The 16,752-nt window shown below is 48.9% G+C and overlaps 1 protein-coding gene across 5 annotated transcripts in view; it reads left to right on the top strand.

The window, feature by feature from the left end:
* lzts2a (leucine zipper, putative tumor suppressor 2a) overlaps positions 1 to 16,752 on the top strand; it is a 223,018-nt gene that overhangs the window by 66,739 nt on the left and 139,527 nt on the right. For all 5 annotated transcript variants that reach the window (XM_072479560.1, XM_072479561.1, XM_072479558.1 and 2 more), the window contains exon 2: positions 6,411 to 6,495. The gene's annotated coding sequence lies outside the window, so the exon portion shown is untranslated. The remainder of the gene's footprint in view (positions 1 to 6,410; positions 6,496 to 16,752) is intronic.

The following is a 16,752-nucleotide window of genomic DNA, read 5'->3' as shown; positions in this document are numbered from 1 at the left end:
GAGGGAACACCAGAGACATAACACACAGACAGTCAACCAATAGGTCAGTAAGATAGGACACGACCAATGGGCATTCACGATACACACCGAGGTGACACGACCACAGGGGTCACACAGCATTACACCAACCCATATAAAAGGACACATCACACATGCTCAGTCGCTTTCCAGTGGAGACACTCAGTGAGTACAAACACAGGGTTGATTGAACATCACTCCCACCACATGGATTGTAGCAGACCGGTTAGTCAGTCTGAGTAGCTATAGCAGGATTAACAGTAGCGTCGAATCCAAGTAGGAGAATTGTTAATAGCTTCAACACTTTATTGAACTATCTCCAAGTCTGAAACTTCCTTTGTCAGAGTGCACATCAAGGAAGCAGCTTATGCTACGTCAAGAGCATAACAAAACAGAGGGCAGTTGGGGAAGGGTAACAATTAACGGCCTTGTCAGCGATGCCCACAGCGCAAGAACAAATAAAAAGAAAGACTTGCCTTGAGCTATGAATGCCAACCAACTGAGATGAGTCAACTTGCTGCAGATCAGAGATCCAATCCGGGGCTGTTGTGCAGCCAAGTCTAGCCTCGGGCAGTGCTGTGCCAACTGGGAGGTCCTTTAATCACATTTCTCTGATAGTCAGGCAAAGGGTGTCAGCGCTGCAGCATGTGATGGGAGCTGAAAGGTATTTTGATGGAAATGGACCATGTTTGGACAGGATCACAGCTTTTTTAATTGAACCAAAGTTGGTGACAGGATTTATGTTGGGTGTAATTACTATGTCACACCCTTCATATTGTGGGAGTCACGCCAAGGTGAGGTTGCAGTTTCTCACGGTTTGTTACTGTTGTTAAATTGGTATCTGTGTCTAGACTAATCACTCATAGTGATGTAGCAAGCAGTGCAAACTCACCAACCATGTGTTTTGATTTCTTTTTTCCAACAAACCTCACATTTTAAGCCCTTCCTTCAGCATAGCTGATACAATGGAGTCACTGAAATTTCAGACACTGGATCACTAGGGATTGGGGGATAGGGTTTCATAGAATCATAGAATTTACAGTGCAGAAGGAGGCCATTCAGCCCTTCGAATCTTCACCGGCTCTTTGAAAGAGCACCCTACCCAAGCCCACACCTCCACCCTATCCCCATAACCTAGTAACCCCACTGATGTGCAATCAATTACACTCAAGCCAAAGTGATTTCATAACTGAAGGCTTTAATCTACTAGAACCTTTTCCCCAGCAGCTTCGATACAGAAAGTGAAGGCTGCTGTGATGGCACCATCTCTTATACCCCGCCTTCAGGGTGGAGCTACGTAATACAGCCAATGGTAGACTCCTGGGTCTAACCAATGGTCATCAGCCTCTCAGGTACCGCAATACCTGGTACTACCACATTCACCCCCTGTTAGAAAAGAGCCCGGCGGGGGTGGTGGCCAGCGATAATAGTCGCCTTTAGCATGGTATGACCAGGTATGGAGGTACCGTGATGTCGAGGATATTTACAAAGTGTTCATAGTGCAGCAATCAGTCGATCGGGTGGCCGGGTCGTCCTTCTAGAGCGTCTGGGCTTCGGCGGTGATTCTGATGAGGGTCCCGGCGGTTGCGACTCCGGGAGCGTGGTGTCATCCTCCCTGGCAGCTTCTTCACCCCTAGGCGGCGCTGTGGGGGCAAAAGGTTGACCGGGAGGGGGGGCGCCTGTAAGGGGCGTCGGTGGGTGCTCGGGCCTAGGCAGGAGCGGCGGGAGTACTGACCCTCCAGTGAGGTGCCGTGGGGGAGGTGGGGGTGGGGGCAATGGTTCGGGTGCGCGTGGGGTTCCGGCGGGCGCCAGGTCCCGAAGGGAGACTGTGGCTTGCCGGCCGTCGGAGAACGCCACGTAGGCGTACTGGGGGTTAGCGTGCAGCAGGTGGACCCTCTCGACCAACGGGTCCGACTTGTGCGCCCACACGTGCTTCCGAAGCAGGATGAGTCCGGGTATCGCTAGCCAGGCTGGGAGCGAGGTCCTGGAGGAGGACTTCCTGGGGAAAACAAGGAGACGTTCATGAGGCGTCTGATTGGTAGTTGTACAGAGCAGCGACCGTATGCTTGGAGGGCCATCGGGAGGACCTCTTGCCAGCGGGAGACCAGGCGACTCCTGGACCGTAGGGACAGTAGGACGGTCTTCCAGACCATTCTGTTCTCCCTCTCTACCTGCCCGTTTCCCCGGGGGTTGTAACTGGCCGTCCTGCTCGAGGCAATGCCCTTGCTGAGCAGGAATTGACGCAGTTCGTCGCTCATAAAGGAGGACCCCCTATCACTATGTATGTACGCGGAGAACCCGAACAATGTAAAGATACCCTGGAGGGCCTTGATGACGGTGGTTGTGGTCATGTCTGGGCAGGGGATGGCGAATGGGAACCGGGAGTACTCGTCAATCACATTCAGGAAATATGTGTTGTGGTCGGTGGAGGGGAGGGGGCCTTTGAAGTCCATGCTGAGGCGTTCAAAGGGACGGGAAGCCTTTATCAGGTGCGCCCCCTCTGGCCGGTCGAAGTGCGGTTTGCACTCCGCGCAGATTTGGCAGCCCCTGGTGACTGTCCTGACCTCCTCGATGGAGTAGGGCAGGTTGCGGGTCTTGACAAAATGGAAAAAACGAGTGACCCCCGGGTGGCAGAGGTCCTCGTGGAGGGATCGGAGGCGGTCCACTTGTGCAGTGGCACAAGTGCCGCGGCACAGGGCATCAGGAGGCTCGTTTAGCTTTCCCGGACGGTACAAGATCTCGTAGTTAAAGGTGGAGAGTCCTATCCTCCACCGCAAGATCTTGTCGTTTTTAATCTTGCCCCGCTGTACATTATCGAACATGAAGGCAACCGACCGTTGGTCCGTGAGGAGAGTGAATCTCCTGCCGGCCAGGTAATGCCTCCAATGTCTCACAGCTTCAACTGTGGCTTGTGCCTCTTTTTCGACCGAGGTGTGGTGAATTTCGGAAGCATGGAGAGTACGTGAGAAGAAAGCCACGGGCCTGCCCGCTTGGTTGAGGGTGGCCGCCAGAGCTACGTCGGACGCATCGCTCTCGACCTGGAAGGGGAGGGACTCGTCGATGGCGCGCATCGTGGCCTTTGCAATGTCTGCTTTGATGCGGCAGAAGGCCTGGCGGGCCTCCGTCGACAGGGGGAAGGTTGTGGACTGGATCAGGGGTCGGGCTTTGTCTGCGTAATTGGGGACCCATTATGCATAATAGCTGAAGAACCCGAGGCAGCGCTTCAGGGCCTTGGGGCAGTGAAGGAGGGGGAACTCCATGAGGGGGCACATGCGCTCAGGGTCGGGGCCTATGACTCCATTCCATACCACGTAGCCTAGGATGGCTAGACAGTCGGTGCTAAACACGCATTTATCCTTATTGTAAGTCAGATTAAGGATTTTCGCGGTCTGGAGGAATTTGCGGAGGTTGGTGTCGTGGTCCTGCTGGTCACGGCCGCAGATGGTGACGTTATCCAGATACGGAAACGTTGCGCGTAAGCCGTACCGGTCAACCATTCGGTCCATCTCTCGCTGGAAGACCGAGACTCCATTAGTGACACCAAAGGGGACTCTTAAAAATTGATAGAGCCGCCCATCTGCTTCGAATGCAGTGTACTTGCGGTCACTAGTGTGGAGGGGTAGCTGGTGGTAGGCGGACCTGAGGTCCACCATGGAGAAGACCTTGTATTGTGTGATCCTGTTTACCAGGTCGGCTATACGGGGGAGAGGGTACGCGTCCAGCTGCGTAAACCTGTTGATGGTCTGGCTGTAGTCCAAGACCATCCTATGCTTCTCCCCGGTCTTTACCACCACTACTTGAGCTCTCCAGGGACTGTTGCTCACTTCGATGACCCCTTCCCCCAGCAGCCTTTGGACTTCTGACCTGATGCAGGTCCGGTCCTGGGCACTGTACCGTCTGCTCCTGGTGGCGACGGGTTTGTAATCCGGGGTGAGGTTCGCAAACAGGGAAGGTGGGTCGACCTTAAGTGTCGCGAGGCCGCAGACAGTAAGGGGAGGTATAGGGCCGCCGAATTTCAAAGTCAGGCTTTGCAAATGGCATTGGAAGTCCAGCCCCAGGAGGGTAGCCGCGCAGAGGTGTGGCAGGACGTACAGGTGGAAATTGTGGAATTCCCTGCCTTGGACAGTGAGGTTCGCTAGGCAGAACCCCTTTATCTCCACCGCGTGTGACCCGGAGGCCAGGGAGATCCTTTGATTTACAGGGTGGGTTACATGTGAACAGCGCCTTACCGTGTCGGGGTGAACAAAGCTTTCCGTGCTCCCAGAGTCAATCAGGCACGACGTCTCATGGCCGTTGATGAGGACCGTCGTTGTAGCCGTTGCGAGTGTCCGGGGTCGACTTTGGTCCAGTGTTACCGAGGCCAGATGAAGCAATTGCGATTTCTGGTCGGGCAGCGTGTAATCGGCCGTGCTGGGGGCCTGGGGCCCCATCCAAGATGGCGTCACCCACGGGTCGCACATGGTGTCCGGGGATGAACAAGATGGCGGCGGCGATGGACAAAATGGCGGCGCCCACCCGTCCAGCGTGGAGTCCGGGGGGCAAGATGGCCGCGCCCGTGGGTCGCATGTGGCCCTAGGGTATGGGGGTGGCGGTGAGCGCTGGCCGGGGTTGCCGCGGCGGTACATAGACGCTGGAGACCGCGGCCACGGCGCGGGCCTGGCAGACCCCCACAAAGTGGCCCTTCTTGCCGCACCCTTTGCAGGTGGCGGTGCAGGCCGGGCAGCGTGGGCGGGGATGGTTCACCTCCCGCAGAAGAAACAGCGGGGCATGGCGGCGTTAGCGGGCCGTCTTGCCATGCAGGCCTGCGGGGTCAGGGGGAAGGTCTGAGGGGCAGCCGCTGTGGGGTGCCACGCAGCCCAGGGGGCCGCCGCGCAATCGGGTGCAAAGGACTGCGCATTTTTGTAGGCAACATCCATGGACCCTGCCAGGGCCCGTGCCTCTCGAAGTCTCAGAGTGTCCCTTTCTAGGTGTCTTCGGTGGATATCGGGGGAGCTCATACCTGCAATGAAAGCATCCCTGATTAAAAGTTCCGTGTGCTCGCTCCCCGAAACTTGCGGGCAGCCATAGTTTCGGCCCAGCACCAGTAGCGCCCGGTAGAAATCTTCCAACGTTTCCTCGGGGCTTTGCCGCCTAGTCGCAAGCAGGTGACGAGCGTAGACCTGGTTTACAGGGCGGATATAATGTCCTTCTAGCAGTTCGATAGTGGCAGCATAGTTCTCCGCCTCCTCGATAAGGGGGTAGATCCCAGGGCTGACCCGGGAGCGCAGGAGATGCATCTTCTGTCCTTCCGTGGGGGTGCCTACGGCCGTGTCGAGGTAGCCCTTAAAGCACGCTAGCCAGTGTTTAAAAATAGCAGTAGAGTTCTCCGCGTGGGAGCTGAGCTGGAGGCACTCCAGTTTGATTCGGAGATCCATCTTTCCAACTTAAGTTGTAGTAGATTAAATTGATGCGCAATCAATTACACTCCAGACTAAGTGATTTCATAACTGAAGGCTTTAATCTACTAGAACCTTTTCCCCAGCAGCTTCGATACAGAAAGTGAAGGCTGCTGGGATGGCACCATCTCTTATACCCCACCTTCAGGGTGGAGCTATGTAATACAGACAATGGTAGACTCCTGGGTCTCACCAATGGTCATCAGCCTCTCAGGGACCGCAATACCTGGTACTACCACACCCACCCAACGCTAAGGGCAATTTTGGGCACTAAGGGCAATTTAGCATGGTCAATCCACCTGCACATCTTTGGACTGTGGGAGGAAACCTGAACACCTGGAGGAAACCCACGCACACACGTGGAGGACGTGCAGACTCCGCACAGACAGTGTCCCAAGCCGGGAATCGAACCTGGGACCCTGGAGCTGTGAAGCAATTGTGCTAACCACTATGCCACCGTGCTGCCCTAAGTTTTGTTCTGCTGTCCGGCCTCCAATTGTGAAACTACACTATTTCCTTCCCACATAAACCAACCGCGTGCCACTGGGGATTCATAGAATAGCAGGGCCTAGGATGGGGCCATTCTGCCCATCGTGCTTTTGATAGCGCTTTGGAAAAAGCTATCCAAAAGATCCCAGCTCCCTGTTGTGTTCTTTCCCATTTTCCTGCATTCCCTTGTTACATCTTTCAAGTACGTATCCAATTCATGTTACAACCTTGCCATCACATTTATTTCGACCACCTTTTTTGAGCAGCGAGCAGAATATTGGAGATCTTGTTGACCTCAACTTGAGATTTTGAGAATGGGGCATAGGATTTTTTTGGGGGGTGGGGGGGGGGGGTGGGGGGGGGGGGGAGGTTCATGAGATCAGCATTCAGATTCTGCGTTGAAGGATCTGCCGAGTGGTAGACATTCTCTTGTCACCTGTATGTTAACCCAACTCATTCTCTCGGCAGATTGTGTCCAGTACGTCATCTTGAAGGATTCTTTGCAAAGGATGAGGGAAATGGCAGCTAAATGGTAGAAAACAAATGGGAACTGGTAAGGAACAAGATCAATTTGACTTAGTTACCTTGTCTTTGTTGGTATCTAGTAATTCGGTCATTAATAAGCCAATCAATTAGGATGCACTGTGAGCCGGCAAGCGACAGAATACTGGTTGCTATTGTTGATCTATCCTTCATTTGTTATGTCAGTTTATTCTGTTTCCAATCATAATCATTGAATCCCTAGAGTGCAGAAGGAGGCCATTCAGCCCATTGAGTCAGCTCCGACCCTCTGAAAGAGCACCCTAACCCCCAATTTAAAATATATATCTTTGAACTCTAAGGGGCAATTTATCATGGTCAGTCCACCTAACCTGTACACCTTTGGACTGTGGGAGGAAACCGGAGCACCCGGAGGAAACCCACACAGATATTGGTAGGCAGTGGGAACTCCACACAGTCACTCAAGGCCGGAATTGAACCTGAGTCCCCTGGCGCTGTGAGGCAGCAGTGTTATAACCACTGTGCTACGTTAGCTTGTTTTTTGGGGGGGTATTTGAAATTTTTTATTTAAAACAAATTTGTAATATTTACAGAGAGAAAAAAAGGCCATATGCAAAGAGTCTTATCATAGTGAAAACGAACAGTGGAAAGAATAAACATGTTGATAAGGCACTTCCCCTTATCAGCTCTGTTTGCCCATACCACACGTGTTCAACTAAACTAACATGGCTCTAACCCCCCGCTATTCCCTGAGAGTCTGCAAGAGTTTCCCCCTACTCCCCCCCGGGGGTATCCCTGGTCACCCCCCCCCCCCCCCCTTGCCCACTTAAGTCTCCTCTGCTCTACTTCTCAGCCTCCCCCCCCCCCCCCCAGGCCTGACCTACCAGGTCAGCCGTCCGCTTTGGCCCTAGTCCCGCCCCTCCTCCTACTCTCCCTGCTGCCCCCTGACCTACGCTAGCTACGCTGACCCCTGCTACGTTAGCTTGTTAACAGTTTGGACTGGCTTTGTACGGACATTCCTGGGAATATTAGGGCTGGAAAATGATTCTGTTAATGCTCAAGGATGAGGTACAGCCTCACCCCGAGCAACATTGCTCAGAGTCAGAGAGATAAAGAGCTGACAGGGGTTAACATCTTAGGGGATTACTTTAACAGACTGTATGACTTTCCAAATTAATTAAATATTCATCAAGAGTATTAACTAGCTGCTGTACCCTGTGCTCTTCGGCTGACTTCGAGGGATCTTTAATTAATTGCTGTAATAATTGAGGCAATGTAATAGCTACTCTCAGCGACAGCATTAAGGGAGGAGGAGATCAGCAGGGACTCGCTAACCTCTGGAAAGTTGCCAAGAGTTACTTTCCAATGGTTTCCACATTTGAACAGTGGCTGCCGGGTCAAATGATATATTAATATTGATAACTGGGCAAGGTTGGAATAGTTAAGGTTTGACAATCTCCGAGTAGGAAATACTCCATTCGCAATCGGCCTGGATTTTACTCCTCCGATACTGACAGCAACCTCCGGCGTCTGCACCTGCGCAATGAAATCCAGGAACTGCTGTCAAACCAAAGGGTCCACCAAGAATGTAATCAATGTTAATCGCTGAACTGATAGGAACTTCCATTCTTATACCCATTTAGTCTCACTGTAAAAACCATGGAAAAAAGTTACACTTTGTTGAATGAGGTGTAACTAAGTTTGAAAAGATGTACTAATTTCATAATTACGTTTAAACTCCCTCTCTGACCCTGAACGTCAAATTTCTAAATTCCACTTCATTTTTTTTAAACATTTGTTTTCAATAATTTAGCTAGTACCTAAATCCCATTTATTTATTCTGCTATTTGTAAAATTTAAGATGAAAACTGAAAGGATTCAGTTTCCGTTTTTGTTTTTGTTGGAAGAATGCTTCGATATGATTGGTTGTTACTTTATGGCCTCCCTGTTGCTGGACGTCTTGGCAACAGTTTCAAGCGAATGCTGGGAAAGGGGAGATCCATATCACGGGGATTGTTGGAACTTTGTGGGCAGGTTTCTTCAAGGTCAGCGGCGAGCGCAAAACTGAATTTTACTGAGAATTTTCTATGTAAGAGCAACAAATACGGAAACCCCTTCAGATCTCGAAGATTATTTCTCTGTGTGGAGATTTGAGTTTTACGCTTGGGCTTGCCACTGAGTCTTTAGATGGCTTTGCAAACAAACCCTCAAGAGCCACATCTTGCCTCTAATCTGACATGTAAAAGACAGATGAGTTAATCGTGCAAATAGAAATAAACGAATTGAAAATACTAGAAATATGCAGCTGATTGGGCAGCATCTGTAAAGATACAGGTTCCTTTATGGGTGGCACATTGGCACAGTGGTTAGCACTGCTGCCTCACAGCACTAGGGACCTGGGTTCAATTCTGAACTTGGGTGACTGTGAAGAGTTTGCATATTATCCCCGTGTCTGTGTGGGTTTCCTCCGGGTGCTCTGGTTTCCTCCCACAGTTCAAAGATGTGCAGATTAGGTGGATTGGCCATGCTAAATTGCCCCTATGGTGTCCCGTAACAGCCTCCCCGAACAGGCGCCGGAATGTGGCGACTAGGGGCTTTTCACAGTAACTTCATTTGAAGCCTACTTGTGACAATAAGCGATTTTCATTTCATTCATTTCAAAGATGTGCAGGTTAGGTGGATTGGACATGCTAAATTGCCCGTACAGTATCCAAAGATGTGCAGGTTGGGTGGGGTTGTGCGGATGGTGCGGGGCAGTGCCCCTGATTGGGGTGCTCTTTCGGAGGGTCAGTGCAGACTAGGCAGGCCGAATGGCCTCCTTCTGTACTGGAGGGATTCTATGGTTTTAAGTTTTGGGCAGGGAGCCTTTGGGACAGATTTCCTGGCCCTGTACCTCGCCTTTTTGATCAGCTGGGTACAGCAAGTAAAAAAAGATTGTGTGGATGTCTACCGTCACTCCTACCCCTCCATGGGTGAGAGCCCACCCGAATTTCATCACTGTCCCACTCATTCCCTCCTGCCTGAATTTCCACGAGTCATTGTCATTCAATAATTGAAAGGATTGATTGATTACTCTATTGGAATGTTTTTTAACATTGATGCTCGATCAATAACTCCAGAAGCGAGATTGGATGACAATTGAAGGCTTTATTGGACTAGATGTTTCCCCCAGCAGCGCAGGTACAGAATGCAGCTGCTCGGGAGACACAGACTCTTATACTCCGCCTTACTGGGCGGAACCAGCAGGCAGGCTTCACCAATGATCTTCATGTCTCACATACCTCCACACCAATGATCTTACAGCCTCAACCTAGGTACCGTAATACCCCTAATACAGACTACCACAAACATATTTAATCAAAGTTAGACATTTGTGATCGAGTAATTTTCAGTTTTTTATTGTTAGCATTCATTTATATGTACTCCATGAACGAGCAGTGTTCCCCAATGGACAATAAACTAAATTAGATTTTTGAAAACGTTAGAGAGAAGTTGCATTTTTATAACAGCTTCCACAATCTTTAGATGTTCCTAGGATTACTAACCCACCTGAAATGGCATTAACCTCCTGGTGTAGTGGTAAGGACCTGGCACATATCTAGCACAGTGCTGCCCGCACAGTGATGTAAGAGAACACATGACCTGCACCTCGGGGTCAGCGTAGTGTTGGACAGAACTGTGTGCGCAAGAAAGCACGGAGACAGCTCCTAACTTGAATCCTAGACTGGTTGTGTGTACATAGTTCTTCTGGAAAAGGAATACATACAGTTAACCTACAGGACTACTGAGACCCACCGAACGTATAACACCTGGGTGGTCAAAGAAAGGCATCTGGGAAATGTTTAAAATATTCAGTCACATAATTCATCTTAAACAACCTTAAACCACAACAGCAGATGGGCTCACCCGGAAATGGAAGCCGATTTCTTTAAGGAGGTTTGAGGGGTTAGCAAGGGGGTGAGGGGGGGGGGGGGGGGGGGGTAAGGGGTTAAAATGGGGAAGGTTGGATGTGAAGAGGGGTTGGCGTCAGGGGGGGGGGGGGGGGGGTTGTTGGTTGTTCACTGAATTGTTTGGTTGTTCTCCTGAGAGTATTTATCAAATTCCCTTGAATTTTCAAACAAACCCCATGAACTACAACTCTCATTGTGGGGACAGTGCCACGCGGTGACATCTCTCCCAGCGCAGCGCCGTCCATTCGCATTCAAACCATAAAACCGATTAAAAAACCAGGAGGACTCGATTGGCTGGGATTTTAGAGGCCTGTGATGGGTTTTTTGGGGTTTATATTTCATTGGGAGATCGGGCACCAACAGCAATGCGTTGGTTCGAGTGCGATGGGGGTCGGGTCACTTCATTTCATTAAAAACATGACATGGAGAGAGAGAGCGACGTTATTTTCTCCTCCGTTTTAGGAGCTTGTAATATCCGTGATTCAAACCAAGGCGTCTGATCGTGCATGAGCCCCTTCAGACTCAGTAAATGTCAATTTCCCTCTAAAAGTTTACTCATCCTCATGACACATTAGTTCCATCTGCTTAATTAAGGTCAATCTGCTGAATTAAAGGCGGCTTGTTTTCCTCTCTCATACTCCAGAGAACCCATTCAAGTCATGTCGCTGACTTTCTGTGACATCGCTTCTGCTGACGCCTCCCGGAATGTGTCCAGCCAGAGTTGGAAACCCAGACGTCCCGCAGAGCGCACAGCACTTCACAGCCAAGAAGTTGTTTTGAAAGGGTAGTCCCTGGCCTAATGCAGGGTAACAAATACGCCTGGACACAGGGACTGGAGGCTAACCCGCCCTTTGCCCGTTGACCTTCCACACTGCTCAGCATTTTCTCCTTTTCATTCTAGTTCCCCTGAATTTCAACTTTTCTTATTTCACCTCTATTGCATTTCCCTCCCCACCTTCCCCGCTCCCTTCTGATCGGGGGCCTGACCCGAGGCTGCACTTAGACCCATTCCCTGCACTGAAGAGTTCCATTTAAAAGCTGACGTAGTGGACCCTTCACAAAGCCTGTTTGATCCTCCGAAATTATACTTGGGAGGCAAGGCTCCAACCGGAGCCCCTGAATTTGCGATTTGAACCGCACTCAGTGGTCCTTGTCCCTCTTCAGGAGCAAGGAAATAGAAGCTTGGGTGGGGTCGGAGGCAACGAACCCCCAGATAGGGAGCCATTAATCTTATCCAATAACAAGGGTCCGAGCTGTTCTGAAACCTCTTGTAAAATTCGATCGGAAAACCATCCGGGCCAGGGGCTTTGTCAGACTGCATCAGCCCTATACATTTTTAAATCTTATCAGGGTGTAACGGGGAGTCCCAACTCACAGCTCCAGTTCACCTCAACTGTTGGGATGGGCATGCTGACCAGGGGGTCAGACACGATCAATTATCTGCAGGGGGCTCTGATTTATATGGGTCGCAGTAATAGGATTTAAAAGTTGCATTGACCTGAGAGGAGAGGCAGCTGAGGATCACATGGGAGGACCGCTTGACCTTTGAGTTGGTGAGCCAGGAGGCATCTGGCCTTCTCTCTGTACTCATTAATAAGTACCCCCGAGCACTGTAACGGACGTACAGCCTTGTTAGTGGACAGTAGCTCGAACTGAGTCGGCAATCTTTTCTGCTTGCCAATAGCTCTGGAGTAGGATCGAGCGAGTATTGGTGATTGACTCTAGACTGGAATCCACCAGCTTCTGGAGCTCCAACCTCAATGTCCTCAGCGTGTACACTCCATAAGAAATAATTTTCCCCCCTAAGGATGGCCTTAAGAGCTTCCCAGAGCATGGATGGGGAGATTGAGTTGGACTTGTTTAATTTAACATAGTCATCCATGGAGATGGACGCTTGCAAAATTTCTTATCTGCCAGCAAAGTAGTATCTAATCTTCGGGTGGGTGCTGGGTGGAGCTGGTCTCGTGTGGGGAGTGGTCAGAAATAACAATTGCTGAATACTCAGCTGCCACTACTCAAGGGAGGAGAGCCCTATCTAAAATGGAAATCAACGCGGTGGACATGTGAAAAAAACGGAAAAATCCTTTTCATTCAGGTGCAAAAAGCATCAGGAACCCCCCCCCCCAACACAACCCTTGCATAACCTGGTCTGATCCTTGACACGCAAGTGGGTTTCCTACTGGGAAAAACAACATCGGAGTTTAGACTCTTCAGATGAGCGAACGCCCTCGACCATTTCACAGGGCCATTCAACGTTCCAGGTAACCAAATGGATTTGGAGGTGTCCCACCACCACTTAATCCGGAGTCAGCCATTCCCAAAGAGAGAAACCAAACAAGGGACACTGAAAAGATAAAGTAAAACGATCCACCCAAGATGGCCACCAACCAAGTCCAATGAACTGACAAAGGGAAACCAGTAGACACCGTCAGCAAACTAACACCAATCCCCCCCTGACCCCCACCCCCACCCCAAAATGGATTTCACTCTGTTAAAAGCGGCTCTCATCTTTGCTAGATCCTCACTCATATCTTTTTTTGAAATTTTAGAGTACCCAATTCATCTTTTCCAATTAAGGGGCAATTTAGCGTGGCCAATCCACCTAGCCTGCACATCTTTGGGTTTTGGGGGCAAAATCCACGCAGACACGGGGAGAATGTGCAAACTCCACACGGACAGTGACCCAGAATTGGGATCGAACCTGGGACCTCAGCGCTCTGAGACCACAGTGCTAACCCACACACGCCTATCTTGGTACAGCCTAATGGTGTGGCCTTCCCTGTTGAGATCACGATCTTCCCATGCCCATCGAAGAACCTGGGGCGGGATTCTCCGAGCCTCCACGCCATAATCCCAATCGGAGCGGGGGCAGAGAATGGGCGTCGAAGCCAAAATCTGGCGCGACGCCGACCCTGCGATTCTCCGGCCCCGGTCCACGCAGGGCGGGTAGGGGGCCATTGGCAGAGGCCCCCGAAGCGATTCTCCAAGTGTAACTGGCCGAGTTCCCGAAGGCGTGGGTCTCTCATTGTCCCACCTGTCAGGAACTCGATGTGGCGGCTGCGGAATTAGTCTGCGGCTGCCCTGGTGGGAGGTGGGGGTATCCTTCACCCGGGGGGGGGGGGGGGGCTCACAGACAGCCAGGCTATCGATCGGGGGCCACCGATCCGTGGGCGAGCGCGATCTGTCATGTGAGAGTATCTTTAAGAAATGGATGTTTAAGCAATGTACCTTTAAGAAATGGAGCTGATCATATTACTGAAGTGATGTCAGAGGGTGGGGGGAGCTGAGCTCACTTCTGCTTTTGGTTTCAGTTTGAGGAGAAAGCTGGGAGTGTCTGTGTGTTTTGCTGAGAGCTGCAGGGAGAAAACACAGAGCTGGTCTGTGGATGTCTGCAAATCCAAAGACTATAAATATATTGAATGCAACCTCATGTCTGTTTTGAAGGTTTGAAGCCTTTTGGATGTTTAAAGGAACAGTTTGAAGGATTATTTAGGGTTGTAGTCTTTTGGGGTTCTCTTTGAAGTAATGGGTGTTAAGATATTCAATGTTTGTTTTTTAAAGGTTAAATTGAGTTCAAAAAATAAACATTGTTTTGTTTTAAAAACCATTTGTCCATAATTGTTGTATTACACCTGGAGAGTACGCTGTGTGCTCCCCACACCACAATCTATTGAAAGTCGTGGGTCGGTTGAACTCCATGAAACACTTTGGGGTTCTGTAAACCCGGACCCATAACAATTGGGGGCTCGTCCGGGATACAAGTCGATCTATTGGATTGGCTTAGTGAACTTAAAGACAGTGAGGGGTGAGCATATTGTGGTTGCTTTTCAGGTGTGGTATTTTAGTTTAAGTGGGGAGTGTGTTGTGGACAATGTCTCTTTCAGAGGCTCAGAGGTTTTTGGGGGTGGAGACGGTCACACGCAGTACCTAACGGACAGAGACTAAAAGCAGACTGTTAGATTTGGCAAAAACATTGCAGTTGACATTACCTGGCAAAATGCGAAAAGATGAGGTAATTATGGCGCTGGCTAAGCATTTAAAGTTGCCTGAGATACAGTCTGACTCATTAGAAATGGCAAAGATCCAGTTGCAGATTAAGCAACTTGAACATGAGAAAGAATTAAAGCAGCTTGAATACGAAAGAGAGAGAGAGGAAAAAGAAAGAGAGAGAGAGAGAAAAAAAAGAAAGAGGGAGAGGTAAAAGAAAAGGAGAGAGAAGAAAGGAGAAAAGTAAGAATAGCCCTGGCAGAACAAAAAGAAAAAGAAAGGGAGATACAGATCAGGGAAGAAGATAAAGAGAGAGAGTTTGAACTTCAGAAAATGGCCATGAAACATGACAGTCAGTTAAAATTGGCAGATGTAAAGGGAAATGTACAGTTGGATGATAGCGATGAGGATAGTGAGAAAGGGAGTCGAAGGCTTGGTGGGAATCTATTTAAATATGTCCAAGCATTGCCAAGGTTTGACGAGAAGGAGGTAGAAGCCTTTTTCATTTCATTTGAGAAGGTAGCTAAACAAATAAAATGGCCACAGGACATGTGGGTATTACTGATTCAAACAAAGCTGGTAGGTAGAGCTAGTGAAGTGTTTGCATCACTACCGGAGGAGGTATCTGGGTCGTATGAGGAGGTGAAAAAATCCATCTTGGGTGCATATGAACTAGTGCCTGAAGCCTACAGACAAAGGTTTAGAAATTTAAGGAAATAATTTGGTCAAACATACATGGAGTTTGAAAGGCTCAAACAGAGTAATTTTGATAGGTGGATAAGGACTTTGAAAATAGACCAAACTTATGAAGCTCTCGGAGAAATTATACTTTTGGAGGAGTTTAAAAATTCAATTCCTGATGTAGGGAGAACTCATGTGGAAGAGCATAGGGTTAAAACTGCACGGTTAGCAGCAGAAATGGCAGATGATTATGAATTAGTTCATAAATCAAAGCTGGTTTCCAACATCAGTTTCAGCCGGTGAGGGATAGAAACTGGGGACATGAGAAATGGTAAAGGTAAAGGTGAGCTGATGGGAGATAATAAGGAGAGTGTACCTCAGATTAAAAAAGAGATCCAGGAGGGTGGAATAGAAATGAAAAGTTTCAAATGTTTTCACTGTAATAAACTAGGCCATGTAAAGTCACAGTGTTGGTGGTTGAAGAAAAGCACTGGGAAGGCTGATCTGGTAAAACAGGATAAGACAGTGGGGTTTGTTAAAGTGGTAAAGGAGTTTTGAGTTGTAATATTACGTACCGGAAAGGCCTCTGGAAACCTAGCAGATACATCCATTATAACAAAAGGTATTGATTCCCACTTTTTGTTTTAGGAAGCGGTCCTACACAATCAATTAGGACCCTTATAAAAGGTTCCTCAAATGTGGGAATGGGTATTAAGGGCGCTGGTGAAGGAGGTGCAAAAGATTGTACAGCCTGATCAAGAGGTGATTGATAAGAAGGTGCCAGATGTCTTTAAATAATTTATTTGTGTGGGTAAAGTTTACTCGTGTATCAGGAGGAGCAGGTAAATAAGTCACAATTTTAAGAGATACAGGAGCTAGTCAATCTTTAATGGGAAGAGATGTGGAATTATGTAGTTTGGGAAGAGTGTTGCCAGAAAAGGTGGTGATATGTGGAATTCAGGGTGAGAGAAATAGTGTTCCATTATATAAGGTAAAGTTGGAAAGTCCAGTGAAGAGTGGTGAAGTGGTAGTAGGAGTAATAGAGAAACTATCTTGTCCAGGAATACAGTTTATCTTGGGTAATGATACAGCTGGATCGCAGGTGGGAGTGCCTACTGTGGGTGATCAGCCAGTGGAAAATCAGACAAGTGAAGTGTTGAAGGACGAATATCCTGGGGTTTTTCTGGATTGTGTAGTAACGAGGTCGCAAAGTCACAGGTTAAGACAAGAGGAGAAATCAAAGAGTGAAGATGAAGTGCAAGTGCAATTGTCAGAAATGATTTTTGATCAGATGGTTGAAAAAGAACAAGAACAGGTGGAGGATGAGGCGGATATTTTTAGTTCAGGAAAATTGGCAGAGTTACAACAGAAAGATGTAGAAATAAAACAGATATATCAGAAAGCATATACGGAAGAGGAATCTGAAAGTATACCAGAGTGTTATTACCGTAAAAGTGATGTCTTGATGAGAAAATGGAGACCTGTACATATGCAGGCGGATGAAAAGTGGGCAGAAGTTCATCAAGTAGTATTGCTGGTAGGGTATAGAAAGGAGGTGTTGTGAGTGGCACATGAGGTACCAGTGAGAAGTCATTTGGGGATAAGGAAAACTCAAGCTAAAATCCAGAAACATTTTTATTGGCCTGGTCTACATAAAGATGTAGTTAAATTTTGTCAATCAGTCACACATG

This window comes from Scyliorhinus torazame, chromosome 16 (genome assembly GCF_047496885.1).
Source record: "Scyliorhinus torazame isolate Kashiwa2021f chromosome 16, sScyTor2.1, whole genome shotgun sequence".
NCBI classification, from domain to species: Eukaryota; Metazoa; Chordata; class Chondrichthyes; order Carcharhiniformes; family Scyliorhinidae; genus Scyliorhinus; species Scyliorhinus torazame.
This window is presented reverse-complemented; position numbering and strand designations above follow the sequence as displayed.